The 6,493-nt window shown below is 36.8% G+C and overlaps 1 pseudogene; it reads right to left on the reverse strand.

The window, feature by feature from the left end:
* Window positions 1-1,408: 1,408 nt before the first annotated feature.
* On the reverse strand, window positions 1,409-1,650 carry LOC101575360 (annotated as a pseudogene).
* Between the last annotated feature and the right edge of the window lie 4,843 nt (window positions 1,651-6,493).

Below are 6,493 nucleotides of genomic sequence, written 5' to 3' on the forward strand. Positions count from 1 at the left end.
GACCCAGTCCCAAAGTGGGCATCTGAGATGAATATATACTTTTCAGACAAAGAAATACAAATGGCAAGTGAATATATTTAAAAAGTGTTCAACATCATTGGTCATTCAAGAAATGCAAAGTAAAACAACACTGAGATTCCACCTCACCCCATGAAGAATAGCTAACAGAAGCACCTGAGTTCAATCCCCAATTCTGAAAAAAAAAAAAAAAAAAAAAAGAATTTAGCCAACAACAAATGCTGAAGGGACTGTAGGGAAAAAAGGAGCCATTCTCCACTATTAGCGGGAATGCAGACTAGTACAACAACTACGTAAATCAGTATGGAGATTTCTTAAGTAGCTAGGACTGGGGATCCCATTCAAGCCAGCTGTCCCCCTCCTGGGCATTTTTTTCCGAAAGAACTGAAAACATCATGCCACAATGATATTTGTGCACCCATGTTTATAGCAGTGCAATTTGTCATACCTGAATCCTGGAAATAACCCAGATGCCAATCAACTAAGGACTGGATAAAGAAAATGTGGTATTTTTACACAATGGAGTATTATTCAGTTATAAAACAGGATAAATTTGAGACTTTTGTTAATAAATGAAGTGAAATTAATCAGACCCACATGTGCAAACATCACACTGTCTCCTAAGTGTGAGAACCTGAAAGAGAAAATAGAATCTGAAGGGTACAATAAATACCAGGAAAAGGGAATGAACTTATTCCCAAGGAAAGAGTTACTGAGTTAAGGAGGACAGGAGAGGAAGTGGGGGAAAGAGATTTGTCCAGGCATGTAATCAGGGTGCTTTGCACAACTGTACTGTGCATTTCTGCTGGTCTATGGAAAGGAGCAGATAATGCTTAATTTGTTTTGTCTCCTTTGTTCACTTGGTTTTTCTTTTTCTCTTCTTAATATCTTATATATTTCTTTATTATTTTCTTTCTTCTTCTAATTTTGCATGTATATATCTGGTATATGAATAACTAACTGGTTAGAAGACAGCTTTATGCATTATAACAAATATTGTGAAAGTCATAGTAATTTGTTAAGTGAAATTCTGTGTCACTTGTAATTTTTCTGTTTTAATATTATTTCATATTCTCTTTATAAAATAAAAAAGAAAAAGAAGTTAAAAATAGAAAAGTAAAGGAAGAAAAACAAAAAATTCTTTTTATATTTGTATTTTTTATTCTTTTAGCATTTTGTAAACTGACACAGATGTAAAAGAAAATGACTGAAATGTAAATGTATAAAGTCCTTTCTAATTCTAAACAATCACCTTACTCACATATCAGTTAAAAAAAAATCACCAACTATTGTAAGGGTAGGACATTTACATCACAAAAGAACCAAAAATAGAAAACATTTCATTAAAAAATACATTCCGACTATGAAAAGAATTGCTTCCTTGGTTTCTTCACATGCTTCTCTTCTATGTACTTACATACCATACATTGTTTCCTCGGATAAATGTGTCCCTGTACTTATTGTTCAGCTGTCCATTAACATACTCTTCCATCTGCTCCAGGCCTATATTCATATAGCCATCCACGCAAGCCAAGATGCCTCAGTAATCCACTCCCGAATTTAATTTGACCACAACTGGCCTTCCAGTGATTTACTTAAGAAGTCATTAGGGGTTTGCTTCCACAGACTCATTGCAACAATCTTGAGAGGCAGGAAACCTGAGTTCTAACTTCAGCTCTGCTACTTAATTAGCTGCCTGACTTGAGTAGCTCATCACTTCACCTCTCATGGCCCCAGGCTCCTCATCTCGAGGCCAAGACCCAGAACCCTCCTCCAGGTGCCCCATGAAGCCAGCCTCTGTGGATGGTCGCAGCAAAAACCAAAACCCAGAAACAAATCATTCTTATAGGTTTACTTTCTGGATCCATGAGTTTTAAACAAATTTTAGGATGGAAATACAAATATACAAAAGTAAATTATATCTTAACCCTACAACAAAGATCTAAATGTCTATCTTAAAGAAATAACATTAAAATATCTTCAATCCCCGGCTCCACCAAATAAATAAATAAATAAATAAATAATTTAATTAAATTTTTTAAAAAGTCACCAAAACTCTTAAGGGTCTAAAAGCAGATGAAATAGTAATTATTTGATATTTAATAGAGAAAATTTTAAAACTTTATTGAAACATTAACAGTGACCTATATAAATAGGTATACAGTTACATTCATAACTTATAAAGAATGCACCTGCAGGGAACTGTGAGCAAAATAAACTTCTTCCCCTTTAAGTTGTAGATGTTATGCATCTGTCTTGGGATGGACTAATTTTATTTACTGCGGGTTAGTTACATAACAGCCATTCCCAACAGTACATTTCAAATTTCAGTTCACATAGCACTTTTTAAGAGAGTAACTGAAGGGAGTACAAATTTTGGGACTAGATTTTCAATCCACAGACCACTACATAAATAACAAACATGCGTTATGAATAGTGACCAATCATGTCTGGTAGTAATGAGTCATTGTGTCTGTTCTCTAGCCCACATTGAAAGCAAATCATACAGGTGTGCTTCTTCTTTGTCTCTCATATATTTTCTCACAAAAATGGATAATATAAGATGAAATTGGCCAACAAAAATGAAAGCGTAGAGCGAGGGAGATAGCTCAGTAGAGTAAGTGCCTGCCTGTCAAGCACAGGGTCCTGAGTTCAATCCCCAGTACCAAAAAAAAAAAAAAGTGTAGGGTATTTATTTTCTATTCCTGCTTCAGCAAATCACATCAAATTTAGTGGCTTACAGCAAAAGAAATTTATCCCCCTTCAATTCTGAGTATCAGAAGTCCAGAATGAATTTTATGAAGCTAAAATCAAGGGACTGGCAGGCTGGTTGTTTCTGGAAGCTGCTGAGAAGAATCTCCTCTTCCTGTCTTCCAGCATCTAGAGGTTACATAGGCACAGCTTGGTTTGTGGTTATGTCACTTCAGTCTCTGCCTCTGTCTTCACCTCAGCTTATCTCCCTGATTTCCTGCATTCTGCTTGTGAAGAATCCATCTTTGGACAATCTGGAATATCTCCTGTTTCTAGATCCTTCATTCAAACACAACTGCGGGAGTCTTTTCTGCATAAGACACAGCTTATGGGTTCTAGTGGTTAGTATGTGGACATGTTGGTGGAAGATGGGTATTATTTAGTACAGCATATGCAACCAAGATAAAAGCAGCAACACTAAGAGTGCAGTGGGATACAGTTAGAAGGTAGCTGACTGAGGATAATGACAGTGTTATCCTTGGAAAGGTTCGAGATGAGCCAGAGGAACAGGGTGCTGGCAACTGATCAAAGACAAGTGTGTCCCAGATGAGGTGGTGTGGTAAGCTATTCCATCTCCAGACAACTCCCTAAGACATTTATTTCCCAATAATAAAAGTGCAAAGAATAAAATCTTGGAAGCTGGTCCACACTTAGAAATGAATATAGGAATTCCCCCAGGCATGGGAAGTTTCTCATTCTGTTCAAGAAATTCTAGGATGAGAATAAGGCCAAATGCTGTTCAAACTATTCCTACTAAGCACTCTGTGAAGAAAAAGACCACTGTAATTCTCAATGTTTTTATGTCTTAAGTTAAACTGTACTAAACAAACATTAGTTTTACTATTTTTTACTTCCTGTACATTTATAGCTGATGATAAAAGAAATTCTGATGTTTTGACAAGGAATTGTAAAGGTCACAGAACCATCATAATTATTAAAATTGCTTTGCATGGATTCAGCTTGCAGTCAGTGATACCATTCCCCACAGTCTTACAAAGTGGGGGCTTCCCTTGGGTAAGATGTCATTTCACTCCAAACTGAGCTGTTGCAGATTTACTGCAGGCCTAACCAAGAGGCTGACAGATGTTCCTTATGGAACCAGGCAATTGCTTCTAAACTGCATGTGGGGAAAGAAAAAAACTTTAGGAATAGCCAGGTTAACTTTGCTCTTGTCAAATGCAAGAAAGAGACTTCCTTTACCAGGTGTCAGTCATATGTTCCATAACTGTAAACAGAGAGTGTGGTGTTAGCCTAAGGTCACTTGCACCATCTGAGGGGATCAGATTCACATTTGTGAACACTGATACTGCATATCTATCAGAAAATGAGGGACAGCTTTCCATTATGCTACATGGAAAAAGTAACCAGACTTGAAAGGCAATCTTAAATGTATCAGAAAAAAATATAAAGAAGAAATTGTGATGAACAGAATAGGAAATTATTTATTCAGAAGTAAAACTGTAAAGGAAAATATTTACACGTTGCATTTTATTAAAACTAAAATTTCTGTTCATCACTAAACATAGTAAAAATCTACAGAATAGAAGAAGACATAAGACATGTGACTGTGATACTATAAAAGTCTTATTGTATGGAATATATGAAGAACATCTATGAAACAGAAAAAACAATAATTATTCAAAAGAAAATGGAGTGCCTGCTTAGACAAACGCAAGGACCTAGGTTTGATCCCTGGCACCACATGATGTGCAGGCCCTCCCCCTGGAGCAGAGCCAACCACTGAGACTGTGCGTGGTGGAGCATGACTGTAATCTCAGAACTGGGGAGGCTGAAAACAGGAGGATCACTATGAGTCCAAGCTGTGTAGTGAGATCATGTACCAAATATATAAATGAAAAAAAAAAAAAAAAGACAGAAGAAAATAGAACAAAAGACATTAGCAGACAATTGACAGGAGAAAAATGAGTAGAGTGTAACTAAGTGATTTGATTCAGCCATACCAGCAATTAAGACATTACTTATTAAAACTTCTTTCGTGATAATGACAAAAAAGGTAAACTCAATAATGGTTAAAAAGTAGCTAAAGCAATGAAAGCGCTCATATGCTGGTGATGACAGGGTGAGTAAGTGAGAGTTTGGAAAAGAATTTAGCATTATATCAAAAATCTGATTATCCAACCACTCCATGACTCAGCAATTTAGCTGTCCATTTCCTGAAGAATGCTGCTCAGATACAGACAAGAGTACAAATACAAAATGCACAGGAAATGCTGCTTGATATGCACAAAGGAGGAGCAACCTGAGTGTCCATGCAGAGGCTGAAGAAAATGAACACTGGTTTATTCATACAAAGCCTCACAAACACAAAACGAACAGAATCACAACTGCAAATGTCAGTATAGGTGACTCGTAAAGCCGAAGTTGAATCTGGGCACAATGGCATATGTCTGTCATCCTGGCGCTTTGGAGGGATGAGGCAGGAGGATCAGACATTTAAGCCAACCTGAGCAATTTAACAAGACTGTCTCCAAAAATTTTTTTTGAAACAGGTAGGCTGGGTATGTAGATCAGCACAAGGGTCCTGTGCTCCATCCTCAGTGCCATCAAAAAAAAAAAATTTGTGTCATATTTCACTTATTTAAAGTCTAAAAGTAGACAAAGCTAAGCAATGTACTCTCTCTCTCTCTCTCTCTCTCTCTCTCTCTCTGTTTCTCTCTCTCTGTCTCTGTCTCTGTCTCTCTGTCTCTCTCTCTCTCTCACTCACACACACACACACACACACACACACACACACACACACACACACACAAGATTATACTCAAGAATAAGAAAAGTAGCATAAAATCCAGTATGGGGACAGTCCTCTGTGGAATGCAAGAAAAAGCACTAAAATTCAGAAGAGATTCACAGCAGTACAAGAGGCGCTGGCAATGCTCTATTTCTTAAGTTTAGTAGTGGGTAGCAGAGATATTTCCTACATTAAAGCATACTCCTAAAGTTATGTACCATGTAATGATGTTTCAGCCAACACCACAGGTATAGCAGAGATGCCATAAGATTTTGACAAAGCTGGAAAATCCCTCTTGCTTCGTAATGCCTGCTGTCCCAAGGCCCCGGGGACATGTTCGGCCCACGCACTGGCAGTGATGCTTTAATGCAGTGCCTTCATCCAGAAACACATGACGTATGTATGCTCAAACTTTTCAGATCATAAAAATGAAGTTTTATATTTTATAAAAGTATGAAACACTCACTTATGGATGTTTCATAAATGATTTTGTTTAGAAGACATGCTAAATATAATACTGAACCAATAAGAATAATAGTTAATCTAAGATTACATAGAGAGTAGTAAAACTAAATCAGTATAAAGCTTTCTCCAATTTTTCGCTTTCCCATGTTGTGGAAGACACAGTAGGAGAGACACAGACATTCTGGAAAATCTATAATGTTCCAAGACCTTTAGAGATTGATTTGTCCCCTACTAATGCTAGTGACAGATCTCTTTCACTAGAGAAAAGAGAAATCTAGAAACATACTTCCTGAAAAGAATTCTGAGCTGCTCTGTTGGTTGGTTGGTTTCTTTATGAAGCTGAAATATATGTAAAACTGTGATGTGCAGTTAATCACATCTCACACATTCAAACTATAAGGTTCTAGGGGAGATAGTTTGAAACTCCCAGGACAAGTCTGAGGACATTTTAGCAACAATACAAATGATACTGCTGAATCATAACCTATAGTTTTGTATTATTTTTACTTT

The sequence above is a fragment of the Octodon degus genome, unplaced genomic scaffold (assembly GCF_000260255.1).
Source record: "Octodon degus isolate 3935 unplaced genomic scaffold, OctDeg1.0 scaffold00120, whole genome shotgun sequence".
In the NCBI taxonomy this organism is placed as follows: domain Eukaryota; kingdom Metazoa; phylum Chordata; class Mammalia; order Rodentia; family Octodontidae; genus Octodon; species Octodon degus.